This window comes from Emydura macquarii, unplaced genomic scaffold (genome assembly GCF_026122565.2).
Source record: "Emydura macquarii macquarii isolate MOO-44397 ecotype Brisbane River unplaced genomic scaffold, CSIRO-AGI_Emac_v2 contig_705, whole genome shotgun sequence".
Classification (NCBI taxonomy): Eukaryota; Metazoa; Chordata; order Testudines; family Chelidae; genus Emydura; species Emydura macquarii.
In genome coordinates, this window is record NW_027130842.1 from 658,367 (window position 1) to 675,166 (window position 16,800).

General features: G+C 35.8%; 1 protein-coding gene and 1 long non-coding RNA gene across 8 annotated transcripts in view; one reads left to right on the forward strand and one right to left on the reverse strand.

The window, feature by feature from the left end:
• EYA4 (EYA transcriptional coactivator and phosphatase 4) overlaps positions 1-16,800 on the forward strand; it is a 184,523-nt gene that overhangs the window by 67,611 nt on the left and 100,112 nt on the right. The window contains exon 1 of one of the 7 annotated variants that reach the window (XM_067542254.1): positions 4,716-4,777. The exons of the other annotated variants lie outside the window; for them this stretch is intronic. The gene's annotated coding sequence lies outside the window, so the exon portion shown is untranslated. Of the gene's footprint in view, positions 1-4,715; positions 4,778-16,800 lie in introns of those variants that run through there. 7 annotated transcript variants of the gene reach the window in all.
• Positions 3,377-15,990, reverse strand: LOC137149030 (uncharacterized). Its single transcript, XR_010918649.1, has 3 exons — positions 15,921-15,990; positions 8,538-8,628; positions 3,377-3,486 (listed from the first exon to the last, which is right to left on the reverse strand). It is a non-coding gene; the product is annotated as an uncharacterized lncRNA (long non-coding RNA).

Here is a 16,800-nt window from a genome sequence, read left to right on the forward strand (position 1 = left end):
TGTGATAGTTTGTTTTTTCTTAAAGACCCAGTTCCCGAAGTTGTGTACTTACATTAGAATCTCAGCTTTCATTTTTAAAAAGTAAGTTTCTGGCCCTCCTGGTTGAGGAGAAAAATTGGAATATGTGACACCTAAAGGTTCGTAGGTCCCATATTTATTATATTTTATAATCTTAGGATTTTAAAGCCAATTTCATGATTTTTTTGGGATCTGTCTCACGGTTTTTGAATGTTTGGGATTGGCAATATTGGGATTGGTCTTTCTTTCATATTCATTTGCATTTACAATGTATAGTGCATGTGTGAGTGCATGTACATGTACACAAAACATTTTGAGTGGTTTAAATGTTTGTAAATTTTGATATATTATAATGTCTTTTTCTATGTATTCAGTAATTTACCCAGTTTGCTTCAGATTTTTACAGCATTCTTTTGCTTTAAAGAGGATATTTTGAAAATAAGATAAATGTTTTGAAAATAAGAAAAAAAAAAAAACGTTTTGAAAGTCTGCTGAAAATCAATGGGACTTGGGCTTCTCAGTCACTTAGGTGCTCTTGAAAATTCCTCCTGTAATAATTGAGTGCAGTATGAGGTGCTCTTTATCAAGGGGAAGGCAAAAGTGCACAATAGTGGTAAAGGACTTGGCAAAGAGATCATTCATTGGCTCTGCTGCCGGCTCTCCTTTTTCCGTATAGCTCACAAAAATCCCTTTGTGATCTCTGTATGGTGTTGTGGTTGTGTGAGAATTAGGGAGCTGGGCAAAGTGGTGGGAGGTGACAGAGATCGTGAACCGACTCAGTGTGGTCTCTTCCTCTTCTGACTGCAGTGATGTCCAAGCAAATATCCATGAAGAAGCGAATACTTAGAGTAGCAGCACAGTGGGGTCTGGGTCCATGACTGGGGCTCCCCAGTGTTACAGTAACCCACCTATTACCAGTTAGCCACCCAGTAACCTATTAACAATAACAGTAAAGATATTTATTTAACTTATCCTCTGCGTTTGCAAGCAAGCCCCTGCAGAGAAGAGTTGAGATGTAACTGTTATGAAGCAAATCTAGAGGCAGCATGGGTTCCCCAAGATCATGAAGATCAGCTGCATTTATAGGCGATGCCTCTTCCATAACTATGTAAAAAGCAGAACAACATCACAGGGTTTTCAGTGGACTTTTCTCCCTTTTGTGAGCTTTTCCCAGGAAAGGAAACATTCAAATCTAAAAATCCATTCACTCTGTTAGGTTTTCTTTCCAGCTCTATCTTATAAATCTGTTTAGAAGCATGTTTATTAGTGCTGGATCAAGCTTCCAGGTCTGATTCTCATTTACACTAGGGCCCCTTTACACCACTCTGTAAGCATAAAGTGGCCTTAAAGTGACTGTAAACTTTTTACGGAATGATTTATAATCATTTTAAGGCCTCTTTCTGCTGCCAGACAGTGTAAAGCCATTTAGCATAAACGAGAATTAAGCTCTGTACCTTCTAAAGTTCTCTTTATCCTACATTTCCAAGCCTTATTTGAATGCAGAATCAAGAGTTCAAGAAAAAGATGTATTTCACAGTGAGATTTACTCAATTTGTAAGATTATTGACTACTTCAGACTTTTTCCCCCAGTTAAATTCTTCTTTATTCCTTAGTCACTCTTGTCAATATACAACAACTGGACTGCATTGTTTAACCAAATATTAATTCAGAGTATGAAAGTGGCTCCATCACCAAATCTGATATTCTATAAAGATGTGGATGTAACAATTATCTGTGACTTATACAGTGGTGCATAGTACTGTATCTAATTTACATAGTGAAGAATGGAAGTTTGATGACATTTTCTTTTCTTTTCTTTTCTTTTCTTTTCTTTTCTTTTCTTGCAGTCAAACAAAGACCACTAAGATACAAGATATAAAACAATCGGTAAGATAAGTGAGATATTCTGAGGAAAATTCCAAATGGCTCCTCAAAATAAATAGGATTTGTATTAGACTGACTCTAATCCAAATAATTCTGATTCCAGAACTGATTAAAAATCCAAACCAATAAATATTTTGTGTGATATACAGGATGATTTGTGTCCCCCCTGTAACTTCTCTTTTCTCTCTGTTTTCCTTGCTGCAGTATGCCTCTAGGGCAACTATGAAAAAGAAAAGGGAGGACTTAGTTTTTATGCATCTGTGGGAAATGGTTCCTTCTTAGTAAATTCAGTTTGCAGGTACAGTAATTTCACTAGTCATGGAGATGCTGAGGTGACAGTTTTCCTAACTTGTACAGGGGAGGAAGCTTCTTCTAGATAACTGGTGACAGAAGCACTATTGGCATTATTATAATTATTACTACTTTGTCTGCAATTGGATCATTCTTTCTATAAGTTTGAAAATATTACCTTTACATTTTTATTGGGCCAAAAATTGCCCCAGTCATTCAAGGCCCAAAAACAATGGGACTATCCTGATTCTTCTGTGCCGGGGGAAGGCCAAATGCCCATGTGCTGTTGTAGTGGGCTGTGTAAGTAACCGCACTGTTGCTCTGTGCATAATATCAGGTGGAAGGGGGAACCTGATTCTGTCACTCACTAACTCCCAAGGGGTTTCTCCTATGCAGAGTCCTTTAACTGGGGTCTTTGCACCAAGCACCAGCTTTTGGCCCTTAATTCACATTGTCCATATATTTTCCGTGGATTTCTGTCTTCACTTTCACAGCCTTTTCCATGGTAGCTTTTCTTTTGTTTTTTATTCTACTGGTGAAATAAACCACAAGTACTTACTCATGCTGTAACTTCAACATCTGACATTTTGATTGTTATAGCAGTTAAGAACAGGGATAGGTCTAATACTAATGTCTAAAACAGTGTTTGAAAGCCGATTATACTCTTCCCAAAACTTTTCATATGCTTCAATGGATTTTCATTGTCACAGAGGCAGGCCTATATTATACCACATAATACAATAAAATGAGGATTACTTAGTCTTTTAATACTGGAGATAATTACAGCTGACAAGCACCTGTTTAAGGAAATGTTCTGTATTCTTAAGTACACTGGGTTTTTAAAAATCTATACAATATTTTCATGAAGCTCTCATTAGGAGTTTTAAGTACACAAAACAGGTATCTGAATGTAAGTATTTATTGCAGTTCTGGCAATCCTTTCTAATAATAAAGAGTTGAAGCTGTCAAACGATGGCACAAATATCCTAATCTGAAGTGACATAGCTTTCTAGCCCAGTTCATCAATCATGTTTTATTAGCTTGAACAGAACCAGGTTGCTATCTGTCATTTAAATGTTGTAGTGGTGACAAAAACTGGTGCCGAAAATGTGTTGCAGGTGTAACTTTCACTCAAAGACTATTTCCAAGCAGCAAGTTGGTTTATGCTCATGTGGGGAGAGAGTGCCATCTTCAGTTTCATGTGTCCGTGTAAAACAGCACTTAACATTTGATTTTGCCTGGTGGCAGAAGGTGAAAACACATATAGCGGTAGAACTTTGGAAAAAAGTCCCTCTTAAAAAAAAAAAAGAAAAAGAAAACACCAATAAAGAGTTTAAATATGGCACTCTTCCTTACATTTTAAAATACAGTTTATTTAGACATGTCGCTTGTGACAGGTAACTTGCAATACAGTAAAACTCTGTATTGTGTGGGCCAAGAAATAGCTTTGTTTCCATCTTTAGGTCTTTAAGGACATGTGCTGTAAAGAATAATAAAAATGCAGAGGGAAAATTGCTAGTTGATACACAAAACAGTAGCAACTAAATTTTCATTTATTGTGTGTATAAGACATGAAAATTATTTTTATTTACCCTGTTGTATTTTTATTATACCTTTTAAAGTGCACCCAATTCTGTGTATTCTTTAAGAATCGAATTGACTTTGTGGTGTTTGCATTGAGATTCTGGCACTTGACCTTTGTTTTTCTTGGCACTTTTTCATTTTACAGCAGAGCTTGAGGATACTCCCTGTTTCTTGTTTCCAACATGTTAACATATTCAAGTAAATATTATCTAGTGCAGTCACATACATTATTCTTGGGAGGAGTATTTTTAAAACGTTTTAAAGTCCAGATCAAACAATGGAATTCATTCTCCTTGTGCCTGAATTTCTTTTATTTATAAGATGAATATTTTCTTGGCAAACTTATGTGCTTTGCCTAATACAAATCTTATAACCTTTAAAATATGTTTTGTTATATTCAAGTGTAAATATATAGCAACCTTAATATATCTAAATTGCTTGTAGTTTGTAAGATAAATTATTTCATTTGTATATATTATATTTTAACAGTTGAAGTTGCTTCATACATTAAGGAGCAGATGTGTCGCAGCAACAGCAGGCAAGCAGAGACTAGGAAGGTGGTTTCATTAAAAGAGCCTTGGGATAAATGCAGCACATTAGATACCCACTGAAAGACAGGAGCTGTTGATGGGGGTGACCTCTGAATGCAAGTCATCTTACTATAAACAGAAGAGTGTGGAAAGCCATTGGTCAGAGCCAAGCTTGTTTACTATCCAGATCTCCTCTTAGTTAACTTAAATAACTGAACTGAGCTAGGCACAGTGACAGTTCAAGGGAGAACAAAGTGTCTTTAGGAAGAACAAAGTGTCTTTAGTAGTTTCTGAATTTAAGACAATACTGATGACCTACACAGAGTTTCCTGGTCCTAAAATTGGCTGCTCACCTTAGATGCCGTACAGTGGAATTTAATTGGTGCTAAACATAACACACGTATATTTTTTTCTGGAGGCTAAGTTTACACAGTTGGGGAATTTGTTTCAGTTCTTCCAAGACAAATGAGGTAAGCTTATGATGGATTTTATGTGAGATTAATATGCATGTAGTTTAGGGATAAATTAAGAGATAATAGTGGGTACTATTTGCACAATCAGGTCTCATTAAAAAAAGGACATCCTTTCTCCTCTGTAATTAGTTGTTTTGAACTTAGCTTTAAGACAATACATTTGGTAATAGTGACTTGAGTACAGTAGTTGAGCATGTAGCTCATAACTGTGAGTTCGTCAAATGCTCTTAAATGCTTCTTGTATTTTCTCAAAAAGCTACTTTTCCTTTTTCATATGGGATTATTCTTTAAATTCGGTAGCAAATAAAATGCCTTTTAGATAACATGCAATGTAAGTCTCATACTTTATATAACCTGTAGTTTATTGTTTTTTTGGCTAAATTTAATATAAGGAATACTTAATGGTTAAAATACTATGACAAGTGTCTTGATGGGAAATCATCATTTTTCAGAGCCTGGGCAATAAAATTCATTAGCTGTAATTGGCAAAAAAATATTTGGTGTCAAAACTAAATATGTATATACATGAAGTGAAATTATTTATTTATTTTACATTTTAGTATATTTCTAACATGATTTCACATTTGTTTAGAACAGAAGATGACCAAGTGTAATCATACTAATGTGTCAATGCTAATTTTTCTTTAAAAGACTAGCTTTTACCTTTCCTCTAAAGTGTTATGTGACATTTGGGAGCAAAAGTGTGAAATTCACATTTGATTGTAATTTTACTGCTTTGCGAAATCTTTGAGAACTTTTTATGTGCTTTGTAATAATGTAAATACTTTCTGGAGAATGAATTCTGAATGTAGAATGGTATTTTACATAAGTCCCTGCTTAGAGTGTTGCTGTACATCATGTCCAAATGCATTTTTCTACCTTGAAGTCAGAGTAGTAGGCGAGTACAGCAAAACTGCTGCTCTGCTGCATTCAGGGGCCATGATGCGAGTTGGCATAATGATTACTGCTTCTTAAATGTCTGTTTCATTCAAGAGAATCAGGCTGGGTTTGCTCTAGGAGTACTGTTTTATTATCCTAGTAAAGGAAACAAAGTTCAGGGGAGAAAACTACTTCTGCCCACCTGTGAAAATTGATTTACTGCTACTGGGAGCTGTATTGTTTAGGGAACCTGTTTTGAAGAAAGGTATGATAAATTATTACAGCCAATAAGTTCTTCAATTTAGTTTCCAGGGTCTGGTTAACACCAAGCAGCAGTATCCAATTACATGTTTCTTTTCTTAGATTGCTCGCTATTTTCTGAAATATATTTGACTTGAATGACTTTTAACTGTCTCACCACCTTTTTGTCACTGTGATTTTTGCCTTCTGAACTAAAATAAATGAAAATGCTAAAAAGATATATAAGCAACATATTTTTTTAATTCCTTGCTTAAAAATATTAGCTTTTCCAAGCATTTTTTTAAAAAGTTTTCTTTAAGGCAAGAATTGTTTGTGTGCAATTGTTCAAATGCTTAGAATTACTTAATATATTAAATGGTTTAATGAATTAAATAGCATCACCACTGTAAGTTATGGCCTGAAAGTGATCTCAAATTTAGCTTTGGGGAAATCATGTGTATATATAGAGAAAGTAATGCAGCTGTTAAAGAAATACAAAAGCCAAATGACTTCATAAGTATATGTTGAGCGAGATTTAATAAATTTTCCTGGCAGTCTATAAAATGGAGCAAGCAAATGAGAGGATATATCCTAATTATCTCTTATAGGTATGCTAACATAGCCTGTTCCTTCTCTATTTTCTGCAGCTTTCTTTCCTTCCTCAGCAAATAAATATATGTATATGTTATAAGTATTAGAATGCAACTTTGGGTTGCTTGAAAATAGCAAGCTGAAAATATTTAGCATTGTTTAAAATATGCAGTTTTCAACTTCAGAATAAATACTAACTTAGTTGACATTGTAATTGTACTATAATATTATATTTGTAAATGAAATAAACATGATAGTATGGCTAAGCTACATTTGTATATAAAAAGCATGTACATGGTGTATGGAATTTTAATATTAACTATAGTTATATTTCCAACTAACAAAACAGTATTGGATAAAACCAAATTGAAAAATACATTCCCATAAAACCTTAACAGGAAGTTTTATATTCATATATCACTGCCCGTGTTCCATACATTCTGTCATTTAATGCAATATTTAAGAATTAGCTTAAAAGAGTAGCTAAATGAAATACAATATATTTTGTAAGAAAACAGACTGTCTTGAAACATAATGAGGATTTAAAAATACTGTTATATAATCATTCTTTCAAAAAAAGGATGCATTTAATTCTTTTAAAAAATATTGATTAAAAAGTACAGTATTCATATTTTGTATAGAATTTAAAGCAAAATGTCAATAAAATCTCAAAATGGTGGAATTCAGAAAGATTTAATGTTTGAGCTGAAGCTAATTTGTGAGTTTCTTAATAAATATTACGGTAAAATATATATATATAAGAATAATCATATGAATAAATCTCTGAATCATCAAAATTAAGACACTTCAGGAATATCTATAACCTGGCTACTTATCCCTGAAATAAAGTAACCATGGCTGCTAATTAAATATATCTAACAATAAAAAGTTTAGAATGCAAAAATAATTTGAAAATCTCTTTTATGAACTATGGTAATCTGTTAACATCTGTATTATTGTATGCATTTGAATTATTTGATGCACATTTAATTTTGATATATACAAATTTGCTTTTTTTAATCAAATGAAAAAAGGTAAAAGGTTTTGTTATATTTTTAAAATCAGTCAGTCAGATTTTTGTTGTACTTAATTTTGCTTTGTCAAAGTTGTAGAAGCAGTTATATTGATATACCAGGTAAGCTCTGCATTCAATTAGAGTCAGGACTAGGGAGAAAAGATATACATTATTCTGAATGTTCAAAATGTTAGCTTCACTAAAGCACAATTTAACTTGATTGATACTTGAGTTTTAAAGCAAATAAGAGCTAATTTTTGCCTATGGCAAAAAATCTTTGAAGTTTCATGCTTGTGATGAAGCTTGGATTAGTTAAGTGGTAGAATTCAGGTTTGGACTGTGACCCTGTTGTGCTTGGCAGGTTGTGATAAATGGGAGAATCTTTCTTAACCTTGTGGCCAAAACATTCCAACATCTCATGTAGAAAAAAAAGGATGTGGAGGATTTTTCAAGTTAAGTGTGAGAAGAAGGAAACCCTTTTCTCTGTTTAAGGGATGAGCATGAGTGCATACTGTGTTTATTTTCTGAAGTAGTCAGATACGCTTGAAAACACCGTGGAAAAAGCTAATGCATATGAGTGGCCAGATACTTTATCATTGTTACATGTTTAGCAGGCTAGCTGTCAGAAACATGTCCTTTAATATTAAATTGTATGTTTTCTGTTGTTTTACACATTATCATGTTCATAATCCTAGCTGTTTTCTCATTTTCTAAATGCAATAGCTTTCTTGAAGTAATAATAGTTCTATGTATAAAATTGTGCAAAACAAAGTGGAAGGATTCCTGATTCAAAATAATTGCCTTTTGATTAAAGAATCTACAGTAGGATTGAAAATATGAACAAATTTGAGGAAGAACATAAATTAATTGCTGTTGGAAAGTTTGTTTGACTGTCACTTTTGAAAGATAAATAATTTCAGCATGAAAATATTTCTGTCCAGAGTGTTAAACCTGGACATATTAGTGTAAAGCAACAAACCAGTCAAATTTTCAAACCTAAAAAAAAAAAAAGAGAGCAAGAGAAATACTTACATATGAACTGAAACATGATCTATCGAAGCATCTTGTGGTTCTTTCTGTGGTATTTTAAGTGCTATATTACCTCTGATATAGTCCCTGTTGACTAATAATGAGAAATGTACCATTAGTTGATGGTCTGAGATTTACTTACATATTTCATACTGTATATACAGATATTAATGCAGGTGTCAGAGAGCTATACCACAGTTAAAAGGAAAAAGGACACTAATATTTCAATATGTTTCTTAATTGTGGCTTTATATGCTGCTATATTGCTTTAATGTGCATGCACATAAAAAGTAAATAATAAAATAAGTAAATAATCTACCATATTTTGGGGTGTTGTATATCAGTGAGCATTAGTTGTGTATCCCCCCATGAACAAGTCAGATGAATGACAATCTATTATATTACTATAATATCTTTATATTTTTATATGAATGTAAATTGTAAATGGTGTAAATGTTCCCAGAGCATGAGATTGGTGCCTATTGACTGAATGAGTAATATTTTAACAAGTCAAATTACAAAACACAAATATAATATATCATAGCTATGTAATATACATACCTATAAAGTATTTAATATCTACAACATATAATAGGCTTATGTATGTATGTATTTATTGGAAAATATTTTTAACTTGCATTCCCATGAGTCCTCAGGCACTGTAGTTAATGTGAAAATAATATAGGCTGGTTTGATTAAGCACTCTCAATAAATTAAAAAAAATAAATAATTGTCCATGGTACAAATGCACATAATTAGTCCTTGTACTGAATCCATTTCTCTTGTGAGGCTTCATTTGTTAAAGTTCAGTGTGACTATTAGTGATTCTAGTTTTTGATAAGAAAGGATATGGGTATGACCTAACAAAGTAGTTATCTTATTTAACTAGCAGTTTATTCAGCAGTGGATTTTTTAGCATATTTAATTGAAATGGTTTGTTGAAATTTGCAGTTATCTGATGTAGTTTATTAATGTGACAACAGCTGTTAGAAATTATTGTTATAGTACTAAACAAATTAGTGTCACCAGTGAAGAAGAACAGAAATATATCAAACTGAAAAAAAGGGACAGCTGTATACTGCCTGTGCACTGGCAATTTACTTGGTCATTTTCAAGGTAGAATATAATGCCTGCATATTTATTACTTTCTCCCACCATCTCCATATTTTCCCCCATGCTGAGCCCCATTGATTTTTAATAGAACATTTGTATACATTTTGGGAGTGTTTTTATTGGAATGTTTTTATAGTGTTGTCCAAAAATGTAAATATTATACAGCACCCTGAGTGCTTCAGTAGGGCTGTTTTTAGAAATAAAATTGTTTATTGGTATTTTAAATCCCCCAAATTACACTACTGCAGTGTTATATTTCAGACAGTAAGCATGAAAACGTCAGGAAATTCCAAAGTTACGGTTTTAAAAACAATGTTACCTCCACATTGCTTATTATCAGAGGTGCTGAGTGCCCATAATGCCTATTCAGTGGTGTCTGAAAAATAAATCTAGGCCAGAAGTGTATAATGTAGTGGACCATAATGGGCCAATACCTCTAATCCTCTAGCAGGAGCAAACCTGTCGCAGGTACAGGGGACTGTTCTGTTGCTCTACTTTGTCCTCCTTCAAATCCCTCCTTATGACTCACTTCTGCCAGGATGCCCACAGAACTCTGCCAGCTGATAATGGGTAGGCAGGTGGTGAGCTAAACTGTGTACATATTACATGCTCATATTACGGTTACCTCATCCCCCTTCTCCCCAGCCTGTTTGTTTGTTTTGTCCACCTGTTGCACCTTGGCATTAACCAAGGCCCTGATTCTGCAAAGACTTATGTACATGCTTACCTTTGCACACTGTGAGTTGTCCCAATGAAGACAATGGGACTACTCACAGTACATATTGTTACGCAAGTTCATAGGTTTTTGCAGGATTGCATCCAAGATTGAAAGTTCTCTGGGGTAGGGACTGTCATTTTACTAAATGTGTGTACAGCACCTAACACAATGTGGCCCCAATAATGCACTACTGTAATTCAACAGCTATGCTTGCTACTACTAAGTTGGACAGCTGAGTGCGTCCATGAGCTAGCCAATCAAAATTTGGGTGGGATGGGATACTTCCTGCCTAGGCAATTAATAAGGTTAGAAGAGTAAATAATCAAAGGGCTAACATCCACAAAGGGACTAGTTGCCTAAATCCCAGATTTAGGTGCTACTGTGATCCACAACCCTCCCTCCTCCTCCCCCACCCCCAGCTGCTGCCTAACCCTGTAGGTGTCCAAACTCACTAAATGCCTAATTTTCTGCCTCTGGGCATGCACAGGTGCTTTCTCAGTCAGGTGCCCAGACACCTATCTCATGGCTAAGCCTCAGTGCAAACCTCAAACCAGGTGAAGATAGGTGGGATGACACCTGTCTTACTCTATGGACCTGATCCGTTGGTTGTGCTCAGCATGCCTACACGAAATGGCCAGAGAGGAGGGGGAGGCGGGGGCGGGTGAGTTCCCCTAACTACTTGGCTAAGGGTTTGTAAGAAATTACAAGTGCGCTGCTGCTGTTCTTGCAAGAAATGGCTTAGGTGCCTAAGCCACCACAATCCAAGACATTGGCTCCTGGCTGTGGATCAGAACTAAGAACCTCCCACCAGACCGGACTTAGTGCCTGCATCTCTCATTGGCTAGTTTAGGCAGTTTCCTGTCTTTAATGTCGGCTTTTATGGATCCCCATTCTCAGGGGCTTCTCTCTTCCCATTCCATTTATAGGAAGCCTAGGTACCTAAACCAGGATTTGTGGATTCCAGTGGTTTTTCAAGGCTCCTACAAGTTAAATGTTGTGGATCTGGGCCAGGGACTTTATTTCATTTCATTTGGAGGAGGGAAGGACAGGCTGTGTTATATGGTTCTCTGCTTCAGAGGATAGAAGGGGACTCTCAGGAGGCTTCAGTAATTCAATGTCTGAATGAAGTTAGCAAAAATTGACTGTTTTCAGTGGCAGGTTTTTTACTTATAAATCTTAAGTAGCTGAAACAGTATTTCTAGCATAGCCCACCAGAAAACTAGTAGATAAGAACGGGCACACTGGGTCAGATCAATGGTCCATCTAGCCCAGTATCCTGTCTGCCGACAGTTGCCAGTGCCAGATGCTTCAGAAGGAATTAACAGAACAAAGCAATTATAGAGTGACTGTACCCTGTCATCCAGTCCCAGCTTCTGGCAGTCAGAGGTTTAGGGACACAGAGCATGGGGTTGCATCTCTGACCATCTTGGCTTATAACCATTGATAGACCTATCCTCCATGACTTATCTAATTCTTTTTTGAACCCAGTTATACTTTTGCCTTCACAGCATCCCCACACAATGAGTTTCACAGGTTGACCATACATTGTGTGAAGAAGTGCTTTCTTATGTTTGTTTTAAACCTGCTGCCTATTAATTTCATCAGGTGACCCCTGGTTCTTGTGTTATCTGAAGGAGTAAATAACACTTCCCTGTTCACTTTCTCCACACCATTCATGATTTTATAGACCTGTGTCATACTCCCCTTTACTCATCTCTTTTTTAAGCTGAACAGGCCCAGTCTTTTTAATCTTTCTTAATATGGAAGCTGGTCTATGCCCCTAATCATACCTGTTGCCCTCCTTGAACCTTTTCCAATTCTAATATATCTTTCTTGAGATGCGGCGACCAGAACTGCATGCAGTCTTCAAGGTGTTGGCATACCATGGATTTATGTAGTGGCATTATGATATTTTCTTTCTTATTACCAATTCCTTGCTTAATGGTTCCTAACATTCTGTTAGCTTTCTGACTGAGGTTTTTGAGCAGATGTTTTTAGAGGACTGTCCATGGTGACTGCAAGATCTTTTAGTTGTGTGGTAAAAGCTAATTTAGAACCCATCATTTTGTATTTGGAGTTGGGTTTACATTTTCCGATATGCATTACTTTGCACTTATCAACACTGAATTTCGTCTGCCATTTTATTGCCCAGTCACCCAATTTTGTGAGATCCCTTTATAACTCTTTGCAGTCAGCTTTGGACTTAACTATCTTGAGCAATTTTGCATCATCAGCAAACTTTGCTACCTCCCTGTTCACCCCTTTTTCCAGATCATTTTGTGAATATGTTGAACAGCAAAGGTTCCACTTTCAGACCCTTGGGGGAACCCATTATTTACCTCTTTCCATTGCAACAACTGACCATTTATTACTACCCTTTGTTTTCTATCCTTTAACCAGTTACTTATCCATGAGAGGACCTTCCCTCTTATCCCATCCCAGCAAAGAGCCTTTGGTGTGGGACCTTGCCAAAGGCTTTCTGAAAGTTCAAAACACTATGTCCACTGGATGACCCTTGTCCACATGTTTATTGACCCCCTCAAACAATTCTAATACATCAGTGAAGCATTATTTCTTTGTACAGAAGCCATGTTGACTCTTCCCCAACATGTTGTGTTCATCTATGTATCTGATGATTCTTTTCTCACTATAGTTTCAACCAAATTTGCCTGATACTGAAGTTAGGCTTATTGGCCTGTAACTGTGAGGATCACCTCTGGAGACTTTTTAAAAAATCTGTGATACATTAGCTGTCCTCCAGTCATCTGGTATAGAGACTGATTTAAGCAATAGGTAACATACTATAGTTAGTAGTTCTGCAATTTCATATTTGATTTCCTTCAGAACTCTTGGCTAAATACCATATGTTCCTCCAGACTTATTACTGTTTAATTGATCAATTTGTTCCAAAACCTACTGCACTGATACCTTAATCTGAGACAGTTCCTCAAATTTGTCACCTAAATAGAATGGCTCAGGTGTGGGAGTCTCCTTCACATCTATTGCAGTAAAGACAAATTCAGAGACTGATGCAAAGAATTAATTTAGCTTCTCTGCAACACCTTGTCCTCTTTGAGTGCTTATTTAGTACCTTGATCATCCAATGGTCCCATTGATTGTTTGGCAGGCTTCCTGCTTCTGCTGTACTTGTACTTTTTTTGCTGTTAGAGTTTGTGGCTTTTGCGAGTTATTCTTCAAATTATTTTCGGCCTGCCTAATTATACTTTTACACTTCACTTGCCAGAGTTTATTGTCATTTCTATTTTCCTCAGTAGGATTTGATTTCCACTTTCTAAGGGATGCTTTTTTGCCTATTTTACTCTGCTATTTAGTCATGGTGGCATTATTTTGGTGCTCTTACTGCTTTTGTTTTATTTAATTTTGGGAATGCATTTGATGTGAGAAGTTTCCATGCAGCTTGCAGGCTTTTCACGCTTGTGACTGTTCCTTTTAGTTTCCATTTAACTAGCTTCCTTATTTTTTGTAGTTCTCCTTTTTGAAATTAAACGCTATGGTGGTGGGTTTCTTTGGTATTTTCCCCACTACAGGGATGTTAAATTAAATTGCACTGTGGTCGCTATTACCAAGCGGTTCAACTATGTTCACTTCTTCAGCCCAGATTCTGTGCTCTACTTAGGACTAAATCGAGAATTGCCTCTCCCCTTGTGGGTTCCAGGACTAGCTGCTCCAAGAAGCTGTCATTTAAGGTGTCAAGAAACTTTATCTCTGCATTCCATCCTGAGGTGACAATATGGGGACCATTGAAATCCCCCATTATTATTGGGTTTTCTGTTTTTGTAACTCCTCTAATCTCCCTGATCATTTCACAATCACCGTCACCATCCGGGGCAGGTGATCGGTAGTATATACTTATTGCTATACTCTTACTATTCAAGCATAGAATTTCTATCCATAGAGATTCTATAGTACAGATTCATTTAAGCTTTTTACTATGTAGGACTCTATGCTTTCTTTCAATATAGAACCACTTCCCCACCAATGCAATCTACTCTGTCATGCATATATTTTTTGTACTTCCATGTCCTATTGATCACAATAGCTCACCCAAGTTTCTGTGATGCCTATTATATCAATATCCTCATTTAATATCAGGCACTAAAGTTCACCCATTTTAGTATTTAGACTTCTAGCATTTGTACACAAGCACTTATAAAATTTGTCAATATTTAGTTGTATGTAATGGGACTCTTTTTTTTGTTTCACTGATTCATTTAAAAAAAATAAACATATATAAAATTAAATCTGAAATTGACAACCTATGTTAGGGCCTACATTTGTAATCTATTCAAAAATATTATTAAGCTGATATATTTGCTGCCAAATTTTAAAGAAGTCAAACCACGGAACTGGTGGAAGTCACTGACTAATAATCTGAAACCAGAATTTGTTACAGTGCTAAACCAGCTGTTCTGAGCGATAGCCTGTTCTCCAGATACAGAAAGAATGTTTCCTTCATTTTACTTTATTCAGCTAATTAAGTTCAATGACTAGCTCATTCAAAGTTAAGAAACCAATAGGGAGTCAAAAAAACAGGAAAGTTTGTTTTCCTTTTCTAGTGTATGAATAAAAATTGGGTGTGAGAAGATGAGTTCTGCTAGGTCTAAAACTTTCTAGGACTTGGTGACCAGAAACAATCACTTCCGTTCACCAACTACAGATAATATTTCCTTTGTTTAATAAATCAGTTAGTTTTCATAAACATTTTGCCTTATGCTGCCAGCACATTTAAGTAGTTTTATTTATTAAAAAATAATTTAATGTTATTTTGTGCATTTTAATTTGTATTTGAATTTCCATTCAAATAGAGCTTCATATAAATCACAAATTACATAATTGCCAGTTAGTAAATAAATGCATCGGTCACCATTTTCTAACATAATGAAAATGTAAAACTTAAAAATCTGAATAAATGTAAATTAAGCTATACAATTGCTGAAATAAATGTGTATTGATAAAGTGTTAGCAAAAAGAAGCACATAATTTAGTATAAAGGTTATATTCAGTGGTAAATCAATATGTTTTAATGGTTACTAGCCACTGAGAATCATCTTTTCTTTATGAAAATAACTAGATTAAACAAGATTAAAATAGATTAAATCAAGGTTTCCTGCTTGCTGTTTTAAATCATGATTAAAACAGGTAATTTAAATCACTGGGATTTAAATCAATCCTCCCTCTCCCCCATTTTCTGACACCAATATCCTTCTGCTCCTTCCCACCCACCAAGCTCCTTTTCCCTCTTGCTCTGTTCCTGTCCAAACCCACACCCTATCCTCCCTGATCCTGCCCCCTCCCTTCGTATCCATTAGCCAACCCCCTGACTACTCCTTCCCCTTCTGCTGCTGTCTTCCCCCATTTGCCCAGCTCCTGTCTCCCTTTCTGTTTGCACCTACATACCCCTCTTTGTCTTGCACTCTGGCGCCTGCAACCCTCTCTTCCTTTCTGTTCCTCTTCTCCCTCTGTTTCCCCTTCCCCACACTTCTCCAGCCCCCTCCATCTGAGTCAAACTGATTTCTCCTCCTCTTCCATGCTACCTGGGTTCCTGCAGGAAAGTTTGAGAGAAAGAGAGAGAGAGTCTCCTGTTCTCAGTTCCTGTGCCTGTCATCATAGCAGAAGCTGGGAGGAGGAATTGTAGGAAAATTTCTGCTCAGCCCCTGCAGCTCTGGGGTGGAGCATGATCTGTGCAGGTGGAATCATCAAAGAATTTAGCTGCCAGACTCTTAACGAGTCTCTACTTACCATGCACAAACTGAACTCCTTTCAGAGGCTTTATAACTTGTGCAAATTTGGGCAGATTTTCACTGAATGGCAAACTGCCCATCGCTGGCACCAGAGCAAACCCCCTGACAAATTTTGTGTACCTGCTCCAAAGCATGGAAACTCAAGAGCTTCTCAAGAAAACAATTGTAAGATTTGTTTTTATCATGGGCAACATGTTTTCTCTAATCTCATGTTTGAAACATGGACCATTTTAGTTCAGACTTTCTAAAAAGTCAGCCTGAAGCAAACACCCAACATTGAAATATTTATCCCAAATGGTTAAAATCTGGCAAAGTTGTAACTGCTGAAAAGAGGGTCTTATAATTCCAGATATTGACTCTATAGAAGTATTTGACTCATAGTGTGAGAACTGAACATGTATTTTTTCTTTTAATAAAAATAACAGTAACAAAACAAAAGCCATGTTCTTAATGTATATAAATACTCATGTGGAGTTAATAGATAGGGTATTATGAAAAAAACAGAAAAGCAAATTAACGAACAAAAACCAGAAAGAACAAGGAAAAGGATATCTGTAGTCTTTGATAATCAGTTTTCACAATGAGCCCCTGTACTTGCCTCAAAAAGTAAAATATTTTTATGGCGAACAAAGAGTATTTTATTGTACTGCTGGGGCAGTTGTAGAGAAGAAAT